The sequence below is a fragment of the Vombatus ursinus genome, unplaced genomic scaffold (assembly GCF_900497805.2).
Source record: "Vombatus ursinus unplaced genomic scaffold, bare-nosed wombat genome assembly UNPS02004596.1, whole genome shotgun sequence".
Taxonomy (NCBI): Eukaryota; Metazoa; Chordata; class Mammalia; order Diprotodontia; family Vombatidae; genus Vombatus; species Vombatus ursinus.
The window spans coordinates 2,090,750-2,108,965 of NW_020944374.1; the positions used below are offsets into that span (position 1 = coordinate 2,090,750).

At 34.1% G+C, this 18,216-nt stretch overlaps 1 protein-coding gene across 4 annotated transcripts in view; it reads left to right on the forward strand.

Annotated features, from left to right (window-relative positions):
* STAG2 (stromal antigen 2) overlaps nucleotides 1–18,216 on the forward strand; it is a 122,872-nt gene that overhangs the window by 1,988 nt on the left and 102,668 nt on the right. The window lies entirely within an intron of this gene.

Genomic DNA, 18,216 nt, shown 5'->3' on the forward strand with positions numbered 1-18,216 from the left:
CTTTGGACTGGACTCTTTATTGGCTTAATTTAGTGACACTGGACTTTCCTAAGCGTGAAGCTTCTTTTCCTCTTTGGCTTAGTAGTCTGTTGAAAGATTAATAACCAAGGTTTCTGGAATCAACCTGGTGATCTTTGCCTATTTATTCCTTGTTGTCTCCCTCCTTCGGGCGGGTGGCAGTGTCAGCACCACTGCTGGGAGAGGGAAGAGGAAAGGAGGGGAGGAGGGAAGGGAAAGGGGAAGGGAAGAGTAGAGAAGAGGAGAGAAGAGAAGAGAGAGTCGGGTTACCGAAGTGCGTCATTCATGGCTCTTAACTGGGCCTGCTCTGGAGCCTCTTGTGTTTGTTACTGTCCTAGCTGCACTTTCCTCCTCCCGGTATTGGATAGGAAAAAAAGCACCAGGCCGTCTCTTAGTCCTACCCTGGTGCCTAGAACCCTAGGAATTGGGCTACCTAGTGAAATCGGGCCCTCCAAAGCCTGAACCTTTTTTCTTTATGGATGCCTGGATCAAACATTTGTACACTTCGAAATATTTTGATATGAAAAACTGATTTAATCCTTGGCCTACTTAACTGCGGTGTCATCTAATCACTGAACCATTAGGATTCCAAAATGTATTTTAAGTGACCTAATCATATTTCTATTAATGTCCTATAATTAGAAATGAAAAGGAACAATTTATTGTAAAGCTATTTTTTAGTAATTGAAACATGATTTTAGGAGACCATCCTGTTAATTTGTCTCATCTTTTTTTCCTTTTGGAAGAATGGTAGAAAGTAATCGCAGTTGTAAATAATTCATTTATTTTCTAATATATTATTTAGAATTATGTTTAAAGGAATAAAGGTATATTTCTTTAAAAGTTTTTAATTTAAAATTTATTACTTAAAATATTTAAAGATAGTCTATTTCAGTTTTTCAGTCATTTTAGTCGACTTAAATTTTATAAATACCTTTTTGTTTTCACATCAGTCATTTCTGAATATATTCCTTCCCTCCCCGCCCCCCCACCGCCGTTTAAAAAAAAAGCCAGGTAAGAAAAACCAACCAGAAAAGATCTAGAAGTGGATGCAATATTCTGTGCTTATAGGCACCCCCACCACTCCTTCCTTTCTGGAACAAGATTGGTTATTACACAGGTAATGGTTTTGTTTAATTTTATGGTCTTTATTAGTTTTTAAAAGCTATTTTTGGAGGGAAATTGTGAAGAGAGTGAATGATTTGATTAATTACTTTTAACATACATAGATGAGGGATTCTATTGCAGCAGATTTTTTAGTGTTTTTTCTTTAACTTTAAGGTATCTTTAAGGAAAATGCTATTAAATAATTTGATATGTTTATTGAGAAAGAATTTCTGAGCTCAGTTTTTTTGCTTTCTTGTTAATGGGTGACTTATTTTGAGTTTAATTCTTTCAAACATCTGGGAAAACTCTTCCCACGCATGAAGATTACTAGTCCCTCTGGCTTAGTGGATTGTGATATACATTTAGTTGTCTTGACTGAAAAAAAAATCACAAAATTCATCCGTTGCTGATCGATAAGCCTCTTCAAATTTAGCTGGGGTGGTTCTCAGACAATAGAGTATTCTACCGTCATGGTAGCAACCTGTCTGAGCTTGTCCTTTGCTATTGCCTTGAATTGTCAGTCAGCTTCATACCATGATGAGTATTTGAGGTTTACCTATTTTAAAAGGTTTGCATAGTAAAATTAGAGTACGGTTTACATGATATATCCTAAGATCTTGGTTGAATTTGTTTTCATACTTTTACTGAGAACAGGCCACATTCAGATTAAGCTTCTGAATTTTTCTATGGAAATGGAAAAAATGTAATCTTAATGAAATTGGATTTATCGAGTCAGTATTAGAAAGAGATCAATAGTGGCCATTTCGAAGGCCCTACTAGCAGAATATAAGCAGTATATAGTAGGCCCTACCAAGATAGAAATGCTTGCTCTACTGGCAAGGATTTGTAATGGAATGGGCTTTGCCAGTTTAATGGCCCCACTAGAAAGGACTTGGTGAATAGCACCTGGAATCCAGTGATTATGTGGAGGATTATAGGGGCTTAGTTCAGGATTCCTGGAGGGATATGAGGAGGGACCAAAAAGTATAGAGGAATCCTACTTATCAACCAATCCTTCCCTAATGCAGCTGTAGAAGTGGAAAGAACTATTAGCAATACTGTAGGCAGGCATGGCTGATAGGGGGATGGGAGGGGTGTCTCACTTCATTACTTGCATGGATCTGTGATATCATTGTGAATCCGCCCCTCCAAAGGTGCAAATTGCAACTGTCCATGCCTTTTCATGCCAGAACATTGTCTTGCTCCAGTGTTTCTGTAAATCCTTGCTCACCAAGATTATTTGCATTTACTTCTTCTTTTATCTGTGTCAGTATTTATTTGTTTTGATGAACATCAAATGCCAAGCTTTTAACAGATGGTATACGGAACCTAAAATGCCTTAATGGTCAGTATTTTTTTAATAGAAGATGTTATAAATGAAAATGATCTAATTTTTTGTATAATTTTTCCCCTTAGTCTAAGAGGTTTAATTGTTACTTCATTTAAAATATACTTAACTTTATAAGGTAAGTATCTTTGTTTATGCTGTTTTGTATGGCTCAAATATTGACTTTTTTTCTGTAAGGTGTTTTTGATTATATATTCAGTTTGTGAAGAATGTCTGAAATAATGTAAATCAAGTAACTTCAAACTGTACTAATTATTTCTAAGTAAGAATTAAATATTTAAATGTAATTCAGTAAATTTCTAGTGCCTCCTAAGTGCCCTGGGGAATACTCAGACAAAGAGGAACAATTCTTGCCCTCAGGGAACTTTCGATGAGGATGGGGAGGGGATACTATATCTATGTGGTATAAAATAAATGCAGAGCTATTTGAGGCCAGAAAGAGCTCCAACAATTGGAAGGAAGGTTTCTGCTGAGTTCGCATCTGAACAAGCCTAGAAGGAAGATGAGAATTCTGAGGAGGGGGAGTTGAGAAGGGAGTGTATTTCAGACATAAGGGACTCCTTGTTTCTATAACAGGTAGGAGATGGAATGTCCAATTTTTGCTTGCTTTAAGAAGAGTAACTGGGAAATAAGGGTGGGAAAGTTAGCTTTCAGTCAAATTATGGTGTGCCTTAAATGCCAAGCAAAGAATTTTTTATGTTATCCTGACACGGTGAAGGTGGTGATCCTTTAATTTGAGATTTTCATTGTACCTTTTTTTTTTTGTTTTCATTTTCATAGAAAAGTAATGTAGAGTAAGCAAATATGAAGTGAAATGGGGATAACTCCTTAGCTTTTGTTATAATTCTCAGGTCAAGTCCCTGTAAAAGTTGCAAGGGATTTTTTTTTCCTTTACCAATATCATTGAAAACTGTTTTGAAAAAAGCAGGCATTTAGGCAAAAGATTTCATCACCCTAGCTATTTATTTAGATTTTGAAAAATCATTTGACATATAATTGTCCTGCTTTAGAGTTTTACATGAAGTGTTCATGTAAAACTTAGGTCTTAGGTTTTTTAACATATGAAAATTAGGAAGCATGGAATTGATCTTTCAGTCAATATCAAGTGGCTTCATTTGTAATCAGGTTTAAGTGTGGGTTGTTGCCTGATCTCCTTTCCAAAAATTGTTTTTGTGGTAACAGCTGAAATGTATTAAATAAACCTGGCCTTTAGTTAGGCTTGAACATGTTTACTATTTCAAAGTTTGTGAATATTATGTTGAGAAACCTTACTGAAAAGTGAAGTGTCATTTGTGATAGGCAGTGGAAACTCTTTTTTTTTTGAGAGAGAGAGATAGTGATTTTGTGTGTGTGTGTGTGTGTGTGTGTGTGTGTGTGTGTGTGTGTGTTTTCTCAATCTAAAATGGTCGCCTTAGCTGGCTTAACACTTACATAGGTGCATTAGAAATAAACTCAAGTTTGCTTTCTTGATAACTTGCTTTGCTATTTGACTATGGCGAATGATCTGCTAGGAATTCTTATTGCTGATTTATCTCTCCGCATATATATTAATTATTTATTAATTATTTTTTTTTCTTTTTCCCCAAAACCTTTTCTCTTCACTTTCACAATAAAGTTACTTCAGTTTCACAATAAAAGCAAAAACCATTCACTGGATAAAACTAGTGTTATTGATGTGGATTCTAATCAGGTAATGGTTATCACATTTTGGTCTCTAGGCGTTTATTTCCCTCCCCCCAGCATAAAAAGGTCTGCAGTCTTTTTAATCTAAAAATCTGACTTTATCTTAAATTAGCTAAATCAGATGAGATGAGATACTGAATATATTTTTAGTGTTTTTGGACAGTTATGTCACATTTTGTCAGCCTACTGATATATATATATGTTTAAGATTGGTTCTGTAAGAATGAATGAGCTTCAGTTTTTATAGTATAGTCAATATTTAGACTACTGAAATTTTAGCAGTAGGATTTTTTTCTCCATATTAGTACCTTTTGGAGGGTATTCCTATAAAATGTAATTTCATTTGGTTCAAATGTCAGGTGGCTTTTATAGTTATTTGCAGAAAAAGTGGCGTAGTATAACATCTGTCAACTATAAAATATGAATACCACTGTTGGTTTGTCAATTACCATCTATCTGATAAGCTGGTTAGTGTAATTTTTAGCAGTTGGTGCTACTTAGTATTTTAAAGAATATCTGAGAAGCTAAATGTATAATTTTATTTGTGAAAACGAATATTGTGGAAGCAATGTTGATTTGGTATGTAGTTTTAAAAGCATTTTATAAAAAAGTCATTGACAATGACTTTTAAATTAGCAAAGTGATGCTTAGAAGGCTGGAAGTGGTTTTAATTCCTTGATACTGCTGGACTCTGAGGAGCTATTTATCTTTTAATAGATTTCTTCTCAGGCTGTTTTTATTAGTGTTTGATTTATTATGAAGGTCAGTTTATAATTTAAGCTGAATATTGTGTATCACTAGTAGGTTTTGAAGTCAACACTTTGGGGAGATTATAAGCATTGTGTTAAGATCAGTCACTGCATATCCCTAAAGAAGAAAAAATTCAAGGAAATTATTTCCTTTTTGGGTTTTTGTCTTATTAGATTTTTTGGTCTTTACCATTTTTATAAGAAAAAAGTTTTAAATGTAGAAAATTCAAGGGCATTGTTTGGAAAAGTGGGCTCCAAGGAAGGCAAGTGAAAGATAATTTTCTAACTAAAGTATGTTGGCCTTTTAAAAAGTTAATCTTAGCCAGAACTTCACTGTAAGTAGAACTGGTCATAATAGATTTTAATAGAGTTTTATGCAGATAGGTCTTTGATTTCATGTAATTAATGGTAACCTGTTGTGTTTTTAAGTTTGCTTTCCAGTATTAAAATGCAGTAATAGTTTCATTCAACAATTGCAGGTATAGACAGTGTATTCACGTATAGGAAAATAATTTAGGGGCATGGAAGAGAATAGCGCCTACTACTATTTGTAAATAAGGATTTTCTTGAAGTGTGGGGGGTGATTTTGGTTTATAACTTGTTTGTATATTTTCTGAGCCAGTCATTTTTTCTTGTGGCACTTTTTTTTTCCGACTTCCATAGTTCTTTTTTTGAATGTGGATAGCATTTTCCATCACAAGGCCTCTGGAGATGTCTTATATCCTTGTATTGCCAGGAAGGGTTAAGTTTATCAATATTAGTCATCACACAACGTGGCTGGTATTGTGTACAATGTTCTCTTGGTTCTGCTCACTTCGCGGCACTTCTTTTGGTGGTGTCATCTGCTTGAATGTATAAAATCGAGAGATCCTTTGTTGCAATTATACAAATTAGCATACACCTTGCTTATTCCTCCTACCTCACTGAGAGACCTGGACCTGAAGGGGGAAGCAGCTTAAAAAAGAAAGAGAAAGCTTTGTTCTTTCCTGTTCTATTTTTAGATATTTATAAGAAATTGTTTTTGAGGACTAAACTTTGCACTTAACTTCCTGGATTGTTCTTCTGTTCTCTTAACAGCAGTAGATAGTGTGGCCATTAATAATGACTTAAACTGGGCTACAGTGCCCTTTAACAGCATTCCCTGTATCTGGATCATTCCAGCTCAAGTATTATCTCCATAAACCATTCCCCTAAGACCTCAGATGACTAGGATTTTATCACTTCTTTGTGATTATCATATTGTTTTGTATTCTGGTTATTTGTACAATGTGGATGAATCACATCTATATAGGTAGTCCTAGTTTTTCCCCTGAGCTCCAGTTTCCTATCATGACCTAAGTGCTTACTGCACATTTCTAACTAGGCATCTCAATCTCAACATGTGCAAAAGGGAAGTTGTTATCTCTCTTTTTCCTAACTTCTCTATTACTATCTTCTACTGACCCTTGCCTCCTCTCCTTAATATACCACTCATTATCTTGTCAATTCTATCATAATATCTCTTACTTTGATCACCTTCTTTCCACTCACAGGACCACCACCCTAGTTCAAGTCCATGTCTTCTCTCATCTGGACTGTTGTAATGGCCTCCTAATTGATCTCTGACTCCAGTCTCTTCGCTTCTCCATCTTCATACAGCTGATAAAGTGATATCCCTAGAGAACAGACCTTTTTGTTTTCTTATTCATTTCTTGCTGTTCAAGATACAGGTACTGATGAATCTATAGTTTGGGCAATAGACATTGCTTATCTAATTAGTTTTTCCTATGTGGATTGTTAGTCCAAGTTTTTGTTATGGATCTCCTTTATTAGGCTCCACAGTATTGTCAGAGTTAATGGAACCAGCACAATGTCCTATTGCTGTAGATCTGAAGTACCTCACCATCTCTCTATTGGTGATCTTTTTCCCATTTGGGTATTGCTCCGTATCGATGGCACACACATTTCTTGGGCCCAAGTCTGCTTCTTTCACATCTTGATTAATGATGAGGGGGTCATTAAACAAAAATAGTTTGTGACATCTTTGAGGGAAGCTTATATATTTGTGACACTTGTGTGGGAGATACCTTGTTTGCTGTACTAAATCAAATGTTCTTAGTTTTTCTAGTCTATTGTGTGCAGCTTTGGGGAGTAATGGAGTCTCCTCTCGGTGGCAAAGACTTTATAATTCTTAAAGCAAAGACTTTATAATCACCTTTTGGTTATGTCAAAGAGAGGATTTTTGTTCTAGGATGCATTGGATTTGGCCACTGAGGCCCTTTCCAATTCTATGGAATGGTAAGTATCATTGTCTATTATAGAGTAATACTTATTTTTTTCCCTTTTTGAGTTAATTCCTCGGTATCCTAAATATAATGTATCTCCTGGATTAGACATCTTCTTTGTATTTCATCTGGTCCACCTTTCCTCATCTTTCCTGTAGGGCCATTTCTCATTCTGCTTAATAAGTGAAGTTAGGTGTAACTATCAGGGAACAGAAGTATGGAGGGTAAACTTTATTAAAACTGCCTTATAAACGATGAATTCAGTCCTAATTATTGTTGTGTAAATGTGCTGTTTACTGTTAGCTTTATTTGTTTGAAATACCTGAAATATTTTTTCAGATAGTAAGCATTTGTACAGTATGATAATTCCACTTATATTGAATTAGTCAAATGTTTATTAAGTACTGTACTTACTCCATGTTAGGCACTATGCTGTACTGTGGAGATACAAAGACAAAAAAGAAACATTCCCAACCCTAAAGGAGTTTATATTCTATTGGAGGAAAGGAAATAACATTTACATATATAAGTACATACAAGATAATCTGTGAGTAGGGGAATAGCATTTGCAGCTGGAGGAGCATAAAAGGCCTTATAAAGGAGATTCACTTGAATTTGGCTTTGAAGGAAGCTAGGGATTCTAGGAGACAGCTTGATACAGTTGAAAAAGCACTGGTTCTAGAGTTAGCTCTGGATTGAAAGACCATTTCTGACACTACCTGTGGACCTTGGGTACCCACTTAACCTACTTTGTTTCCTCAGCCTTAAAATGTAGGAGTTGGACTATCTAGCCGCCTCTGAGGTTCCTTCCAGTTCTAGATCTGTGATCCTAAGGGGTAGAGATGAGGGCATATATTCTAGAAATGGGTGACAGCCTGTGCAAAGAATTTAAGACAGGAAATGCGATGTTCTTTTTGATGAACAGCAAGTAGGCTAGTTTGTCTGGTCTGTAGAATATGAGAAAGGGAATAGTGTGTAAGGAAAAGCAGGCTGGGGACAGATTTTGAATGGTTTTAACAGACAAACAGGAAGCAAGAGGGAGCCACTGGAGTTTATTGATTAAGGGAATGATATGCTTTATCTGCACTTCAGGAATATGGATGAACAAGCTCCTTGTTGATACCAAGTTTGACTGTATACTCGCTTCATATCAACAGCTTGTGTTTTGGTCATTGTGGGAACTCCCTTCACTTGGTATATCTCAACCCATCTGTAATTTAGGATTTTGTTAATTTACCTGAGGATTAAAGAGTTTCCATTTGTCCATGGTCACCTAGCTAGTATGAGAAGCAGACTGAACACAGGTCTTCTTGACTCAAATATAGCACTATCCACTACACTATGGTCCTTTTCCCCCCTTTCAACTATCCTTAAATTCCTTCAGGGCAGGGAGTATATTTTTTAAAGCTTCTTGTTGCATGTATATGAGCTATTATGTACCTTTGTACTTCAGAAGCATTGAAATTAGGACTTTACAAGGAAAAGAATAGCTACTATTTTTGTTTAAAGTCTTTTTATCTATCAGTAAAGTCTTTAGGGAATAGTGTAATGCAATTATTAATAGAAGGTGTTATCAACTTTATCTCTTATTGTTCGTTGCCATGTTGCTTTCCAAAAAGATTTCGCCAATTCTTAACTCCATTAGTAGTTTGCATGCTTGTTTTCCTGAAGTCCTGCCAGCATTGTTGAATTTTGTATCTTTGCTAATATATGCTATAACATTGATATAGAGCTGGAAGGAACCTCAGAGGCCATGGATTTGAACTCCCTTATTTTACAGACAAAGAAACTGAGGCTCAGGGAGGTGAAGTGATTTGCCCAGAGACACTTGTCCAGATACACATAGCTACACAATAATAAGCTTCAGAAATAGAATTGGACTGAGATATTCTAACTCCAAAAGACTCTGTACTGCACATGAAGTGGTATCTGTGTTGTTTTAATTTATCTCTAAGATGAAAGACAAATTACCTGGTTTTTAAAATCTTTCACAATATGATTCCAACCTATCTTTTCAAACAGATTTCCCTTTCCTTGTGTATGAAGCCAAAATAACTTACTTGCTATTCGGTGTACAAAGTAATCCATTTCCTGACACAGTCTGTCTACCATGACTGGAATGCTCTTCTTTACCTTTGCCTCCTGGAATCCTTAGCTTCCTCCAAGGCTTAGTTCAAAAACCACCTCCTTACTTAAGACATTTTCTTCCAATTGTTAGTGCTTCATCCCCAGATACTTTATATTTACTTCCACATATTTTGTATTTACTTGTCTGTGTGTTTTCCCTCCATTCCCCATGTAAATTTGAGGGCAGGAACTATTTTGTTTTTGTCTTTGGATCACAGCGCATGACACACAATGGGCACTTCAAGAGTACTTACCGAATTGGATGTAGAGCTTATTTTCCCCTAAGCTTAACCCAAACACTATATTAAAGAAAAAAAAATGAACTTTGAATTTGAATTTCTCTTTTAAACCACATAGGGAGATGATGGATTAATTAATGTTGATGTCAGAGATGCTCTTAAATTAAAGGTAATGCCCTGGGTTCTAATCATATTGATGGATTTCAGTTTCCTTAAATTTTTGACGTGATAAGACTGAAACACCAGAAGATTCTGAATAATTAGATTATCTTTAGTATGTTGCACTTTACTAAGAAGGTAAAATAGACATTTTAGATAATTTATAGAAGTGGTGTTGAAACAAATTTTCTGATAAACTATCGTCAATATATTTTTCCTAGTTAAAAAGAATCCCTTGAACATTCTAGCTAATTGAAGTTCTACTGTATACTGATTGCAATGAATATTTTCTGAAATGAACTATATGATATAAGATATCAGTATCACTTCTAATTTGATAATTAGTAAAACATATTTACCTAATTCACTGGAGGGAAATAAGGTGTTTTTATATGTGAACTAGGGTCATCATGTTTAAGATTTTCTTGGTCACTGATGCATTATGGTATTTTCATAACAACTCTTAAATGATTAGGAACTGCGTTTCTTGATCATTTTTGTGAACTAGCAGCAGAGAACATTTATATATAATACATTTTATTTTTTCATCAACTGCATTTCCTAATATGTCCCTCTTCCTTTATAAGAAAGAAGACAAAAGAGAAAAAACAGTCCAGCAAAAATAACGCATCAACCAAATTTGACATTTTATATATGCTTCCACACCCATAAACCCCAACATCTTCAAAGAAGGGAGGGAGGTGCCTTCTTTTGGCCATTGCACTTCTACAGCATTCAGTTTTAATTGTTCTTTCAGTTTGCATTATTGTAGTCACTGTTTTCCTTTGCATTATTTCACATAAGCCTTCCTATTACAAAGAACCATTATTACCAGTGTTAGACATTTTTCTCAAAAAATTGTGAGAAAACACTCTGCCAAACATCTTTTATGAGACAAATATAGTCTTAATACTTAAACGAGGAGACAATAAAACAGAGAAAAATAACCGGTATCATTAATCAATGTTGATTCAAAAAAGATAAAATCTTGGCAAAAAGAGTACAGAAAAAAAATTATTCACTATGATCATGGTGGATTTATATCAGATGAGGAACATGAGGGAAGCAACATAATTATGTTAATAGCAAAAGCATCCCAAACCTTATGATTAATTTGGATTAAGCTTTTGACAGAGTATAGCACTTGTCCTAAAAATCTTGCAAAACGTAGACATAGGACCATTTTTATCTTAATTAAAAAGTATTAAAAAACCAATGCGTGCATGATAGTAAATGAGGAAGCACTAGAAGCTTTCCCAATAAAGTACTAAAATAAGGATTTATCCTTTCCCCACTGTTATTTTAAATACTTCTTGAAGTGCTAGTAATAGCAATGAAATAAGGAAAGAAGATAGGCATAAGCCTAATGAAAGAGGAGACAAAACTTTCCCTGTTTGCTGATGATAGGATATTTTGCTTAGAAAAGCCTAGAGTAACAAGCAAAGAAACTAATTGAGACAATAAAACTTTAGCAAAAGTAGTATAAAGAAATTAATAGCAATACTATGTAGCAATAACAAAATCCAAGAAGGAATAATAGAAGGGAAAGTGCCATTCAAAATAAATACAAAATGTATATCAGGGAGTCATCTTAACCGGGGCACACCTAAGACTTTGTAGTATTATTACAATATATTTCAATTACAAAATACTCCTTAAAGAAAATGACTGAATTTATAGATTTAGTGCTTATACGAGCCAAGGACATACTTTACAGTTAGACAAAACAGTAAAATTAATTTAGAGGAATATGAGATCAAGGGAAACAATGAAAAAAAGTAGGAAGGAAACAGAAATAGAACTAACACAACCTCAAATTTTCTTATAAAAAAGTGATTAAAAGTATTTAGTACTGGTTTAAGAAAAAAAAAACTAAATCACTATAATAGACTAGAGAAAAAGGCATCAAACCATTGTACTTAATGCAATGTTCACTAAACTTGAGAACATAATTTACCTGGGGAACAACCCTCCTATCTGACAATAGGTAGAAAAACTAGAGAACAGTCTGGAAGAAATTAGGTTCAGACCAACATCTTAAGACATTATCATCATAAACTCGAACTGAATCCATGCCTTGAATATTAAAGGACAGATGATAAAACAGTTAGAAAAGAACCAGATCCTCTGGTCTAGGAGAAGTAAATTCTTAACCAAAGGGAAGAAGTGATCACAAAAGATGAACATGAGTTGATTGCATTTTGGTCCATGTTGTCTTATAAATTCTCCAAAGGCAATCTGTGTAATGCCTTGAAATCCTTTCTTTTGGATACATTCTGTGGGTACCAGTATAGTACTTGAATTCTCCATTCTATTCCTTGCTGCATCTGCATGACCAACCCACTTCTTCTTTGATCACAAACTGACCATTTCTTTAAAATTCTTTTTTACTGTTTTTTGACCATTAAGTATAATTAATTCATGAAGAATGAGATGCTGCTTATGTTTCCATGAGATGTGTCTTCATTGCCCTTTGGGTTGTCTGTAATTTTAATTTTGCCATGATTGTTGGGGTTTATGATGAGTTCTCAGATAGCACCACCAGAAAAATAATCATCTTAAAAGGGTGATTTTTTTTTCTGGTTAGGTAAAAATTTATTATTATACAATTTCCAAAATGCAATCTAGCCCACTCTCAACTTACTCAGTTCTGGGCCCAAATTATTGTCTTTGTGTAGTGCCTATCTTAGATATTTGGGTTGATGCCCCAGCATTTGATCAACAGGTTATTTTTAATCCATTTATTTGTTTCTCTAGGTTTAGGACCATTTTGAGGGGGCATAATAATGGGAATCAATTAAGGATCTATAAATGATTTGGGGTCTAAGGAAATTAGTACAGTGTGTTCAGAAAGTATCTGAAAGACTTCATCTATAGGGAGTACTTCCATGTGGAAGAGTTATTAAATTGTTTTTATTACATTCACCAAGACATTTTTTAATATATATGCCTGGAAGACGTCTCATGGAGGAAAGCCTTTATTTAATGCTGTGTGTTTCTGCATCAAATGGCATTTAAAATAATCATACATATTGGGTTGTTCTGTTCTACATACTTTTCAGTTAGTTATGTGACTAAAAATGTGGTTTGTTGTGGACAGTGATTTGTGAAGGCCTGCCTGTGTGTGTTCCTCATATATTGATCTAGATAACCCTTGATTTGAATGACAATTCTACATATTTTGTGGGAATAAGAAAGGCATATGAGTTGGTAGTTATTGCTATTCTCTTCGTTGATTATTTTCTTTTAGTAACATCATTCAAGATTTTTTTTATCATTTCTCCAATATCTTAAATTGATCTCTTAATGCTTTCAAGTTTTTTTCTATGTGTATTTGGTCTAGTTTAAGAACTCGTATTTTCAGTGCTATTTATATTTCCCCATTATAATATATTGAGGATTGAGATGTTAAAATCTAAAATGATAAAACCTATTAGAGAAATGCCTTCCATTTTTCATTTTTTTCAGATATTTTCTCTTGTTTCCCTTCCACTTTCATTAGCAGATAGTCTTGGGATTATTGGCTTAGATGGGTTTCCCAATGAACTTTCTGTAGATTAATTTCCCCTTTTGAATATGAATGCCTATTCTAAACAGTGTCATCCTTGGACGCCACGTATTTCTGTATGAGGAAAGGCATTGTTTGCTGGCTAAGGTCTTTTTTTGTGATTGTTTTACTTTAGTTAAACTTCTAGGAAATGGTGATAAGTATCCATGTCATTGCTTTTTTCTATTTCCTATTATTTGATATCAACAGTTAGTTTGAATAGGTTGGGTTGAAGCGGTAGTAATTGTAGTCAATTTCTTCTCATTTGTATTTTTTCTAATTTGATGTTGAGTTCTACCTTTGATACAATAAGTTGGGACTAGAAACAGACAAATGGCCTTAGAAATAATTCCATCATCAGTTTCCTGTCAAGATATTGTTATATTTTATTTTTTGATACAGTGAATTTCTTAAATTTTTTTTCTATTTTTAGTTATTTTATTTCAAATTAATTTATTTTAAAAATACTTTTTTTCCAGTTCAAAATTCTCTGCTTCCCCTTCTCTCTCCCCCACCTAATGGGAAGGCAAGAAAAACAAAGCCCATTACAGATATGTATAGCAATGCAAAACATTTCCACATTTGCCAAGTTCAAACAAAAAAAAAACCAAGAAAAAAATAATGCTTCAATCTGTACTCTTAGTCTATCATTTCTCTGTGTGGAGGTGGATAGCATGTTTAATCATGAGTGCTTTAGAATTGTTGTAGATTGTTGTATTCATCAGAGTTGCTGAGTGTTTCTCAGTTGATCAACTTCACAATATTGCAATTACTGTGTAGATTGTTCTCCTGGTTGTGTTCACTTTCATATAACTCTTCTCAGGTTTTTCTGGAACCATGCACTTCATCATTTCTTGGTTTTTTTTTTCCTAAAATTTTTCTTCTTTTTTAACTTTTATTTAGTATTTTATTTTTCCCTAGTTACATGTAAAAACAATTTTTAACATTTTTTTAAAAAAAAACTTTGAGTTCCAAATTCTCTCCCTTCCTCCTCCCGTAACTCCCTCATTGAGAAGGCAAGCAATTTGATATAGGTTAAAAATATGTAGTCATTCATCATTTCTTACAGCACAATAGTATTCTATCACATTCAAATACCACAGCATGTTCAGCTGTTCTCCAATTGATGGGCATCCTTTCAGTTTCCAATTCTTTGCCACCTCAAAAAGAGCTGCTATAAACAATTTTATACTTATGAGTCCTTTTCTTCTTTCTTTGATCTCTTTGGGGTATAGACCTGGTAGTGGTATTGGTGGGTTAAAGGGTAGGCATAGCTTAATAACCTTTTGAGTATAGCTGCAAATTGTTTTCCAGAGTGATTGAACTGGTTCACAACTCTTAACAGTGCATTGATGTACATGTTTTCCCGTATCCTCTCCAGCATCTGTAATTTTCCTTTTTTTTCACCTGTTAACTAGTCTGATGGCTGTGAGGTGGTACCTCAGTTATTTTAATTTGAATTTCTCTAATTATTAGTGATTTAGAGCATTTTTTTCATGTGGCTGTTGATAGCTTTGATTTCTTCCTTTCAAAGGTGCCTGTTCATTTCCTTTGACCATTTATCAACTAGGGAACGACTCTTATTCTTATAAATTTGCCTTAATTCCTTCTTTATATATTTAAGAAATGAGACCTTTGTCAAAGAAACTTGCTGCAAAGATTTTTTCACCTAATTTCCTGCTTTTCTTTTAATTTTGCTGTAGCTTATTTGTGCAAAAACTTTTAAATTTTATGTATTCAAAATTATACATTTAATATCCTATGAACATATTATCTCTTGTTTGGTCATGAATTCTTCCCTTATCCATAGATCTTATGACTTTGCTAATTTGTTTGGGTTATCATTCTTTGTTTAAATCATGCACCCAGTTTGAGCTTGTCTTGTATACAGTATGAGATGTTGATCTATGCCTAGTTTCTACCAGATGGCTTTTTAGTTTGTCAACATTTTTTTGATAAATAGTGAGCTGGAACCTTTGGATTTATCATACACTAGATTACATTTCCCATTTGCTTATGTATATTATGTACCTAATCTGTTCCATTGATCAACCTCTTTCTTTCTTCCCCAGTACCAAATTGTTTTGATGATTACAGCTTTGTAGTACAGGTTGAGTTCTAGTACTGGGCTCCATTCCTTCCCATTTTTTTCGGGGTTGGGGGTGGGGGAAGGCAAGCAGGGTTAAGTGACTCATCCAGGGTCATACAGCCAATAAATGTCTGAGGCCACAGTTGAACCCAGGTCTTCCTGACTCTAGGACTGGTGCTCTATGCATTGTAGCACCACCTAGCTGCCCTGATTCTCATGCTATTCTTGACCTTTTATTCCTCCAGGTGAATTTTATTTTTTTTTTCTAGCTTTGAAAAGTAATTCTTTGGTAATTAGTATTAGTATATTATTAGTATTAGTATACCGCTGAATAAATACATCAATTTAGGTAGTATAATTGTTTTTATTATACTGGCTTGGCCTACCCATAAGCAATTAATGTTTCTCTGATTACTTAGGTCTGTATTTGTGTGAAGTGTTTTATAATTGTGTTCATGTACTTCCTGTGTGTGTGTTAGCAGGTAGGCTCCCAAGTATTTTATGCTATCTATAGTTAATTTGAATAGAATTTCTCTTTCTGTCTCTTCCTTCTAGGTGTTTTTTAATATCCTCCAACTTTGACGTTTTTAATTGTTTCAGTTATTTAGTTGACTCTTAGGTTCTTCAAGTAAACCATCATATCCTCTGCATGGTGTGATCATTTTGTTTCCTTGTTGCTTAGGCTTAATTTTTTCAATTTATTTTTCTTGTCTTATTGCAATAAGTAGTTATTCTAGTACAATATTAATGAGTAATGATGATCAGAGACTTCCATGTTTCACCACTGATCTTGTTGGAAGTTCTAGCTTATAGATAATGCTTATTCTTGGTTGTAGATAGATATACTTATTTTAAGGAAAGCTCTGTTTATTCCTATGCTTTCCTTTTTTTTTTTAAACAGAAATGGATGTTTGTCAAACTTTTTTCAGCGTCTGTTGAAATTATCATAATTTTTGTTTTTTTTGATTACTGATATGGCTAATTGTACTTATAGTTTTCCTGATACTGAACCAACCCTGCATTCCTGGTATAAATCTAGCCTGGTTTGTGATATATTGCTCAAATCTCCTTGCTCTTACTTTAAAAAATTTTTTGCATCAGTATTCATTAAGGAAATTGGTCTGTGCTTTTCTTTCCTCTATTTTGACTCTTCCTGCTTTAGGTGTCAAGACTTTATTTTTGTCATAGAAGGAATTTGGTAGGACTCCTTACCTAATCTTTTAATCAGTTTATATAGTATTGGAATGATTTGTTGGTAGAATTTGCTTGTAAATCTTCCTAGTGCTGTGGACTTTTTCTTAGGGAGTTCATTTATGGCTTGTGCAATTTATTTTTTCTAAGATAGGAGCTATTTCAATGTTCTATTTCCTGTTATGCTAATCTGGGCACTTCATATTTTTGTAAATATTCATCCATTCATTTAGATTGTCAGTTTTATTGGTATATAGTTGGGTAAAATGGCTTCTAATAATTGATTTTATTTCCTTTTTATTGGTTTTGAATTCACCTTCATTTTTGATACTGGCAATTTGGTTTAGTTTTTAAAAATCAAAATAGCCAATGGATTTTTGTTTTGTTTTGCTTTTTTTTTCCAAAAAAAACAAGTCTAGTTTTTATTTATTAGTTCAAAATTTTTTTTTAACTTTCCATTTTGTTAATTTCTCCTTTTTTCCTGGAATTCCTATTTTGGTGTTTAATTAGAGTTTTTAATTTTGTTGTCTTTCTAATTTTTTATAGTTGCACTCCCAGTTTGTTCAGCTCTTCTTTCTCTTTTCTATTGTAAGTGTTTAGAGACATCAGCTTTTCCATAAATACTACTTTGGCAGCATTCCACAGATTTTTGTATTATTTCATTATTGCCATTATCTTTAATAAAATTGATTGTTTCTATGATTTGTTCTTTAACCCACCCCACCCATTCTTCAGTATTAGTTTTCTATTGATTTTTAGTCTTTGCTTCAAAGGCCCCTTATTAAATACATTTTTTTATTCCATTATGGTCAATAAAAGATGTATTTCATATTTTTGTTTTTCTGCATTTGTGAGATTTTTATGCCCTACTTATGGTCATTTTTTTTGTGTAGGTGCCATGCACAGCTGAGAAACAGGTATATTCCTTTCTATTCCTATTCATTATTCTCTGGAGGTCTATCATATTTAACTTTGCTAAAATCCTATTCATCTCTTTAACTTCTTTCTTTTTTATAACTAGATTTATCCAGATCTAAGATGAGTGGGGTAAATTGAGGTTCCCTATTAATATGGTTTTACTGTCTATTTGCTCTTGTAACTCATGTAACTTTTTTCCTTTAAGAATTTAGGGGGCAGCTAGGTGGCACAGTGGATAGAACACCAGCCCTGGATTCAGGAGGACCTGAGTTCAAATGCGGCCTCAGACACATAACACTTATTAGCTGTGTGACCCTGGGCAAGTCACTTAACCCCTTTGCCTAACCAAAAAAAAAAAAAACCCAAACAAATACAAAAAAGAATTTAGATGCTGTGCTATTGGTGCATGTATGTTTAGTATTGATATTGGCTTTGGAATCTTTTAGTAAAATGTAGTTTCCATGTTTATGTAGGTCTACTTTTGCTTTTGCTTTGTCCAAGGTCATGATTGCCACCTCTTCTTTTTTTTTCTTCTTTTAACTTCAGCTAAAGCATAATAGATTCTGATCCTGCTCCTTTTTTTTTAGAATTGGGCTCTGCTCACTTTGTCAAGGGTGGGAGTGGGGTGTCTGGCCTAAGATTCTGTCTTTATGTTATGCTGTTTTTACAGCTCAGTCTGGGTGCCTCCAAGTTTTTGGTCCTTCTGAGGTGGTGTGATCTGGGGAGAGGGTCCTTCACCAATCTTCTAGTTTCTACAAATTCCTGACCCAGGTTTGT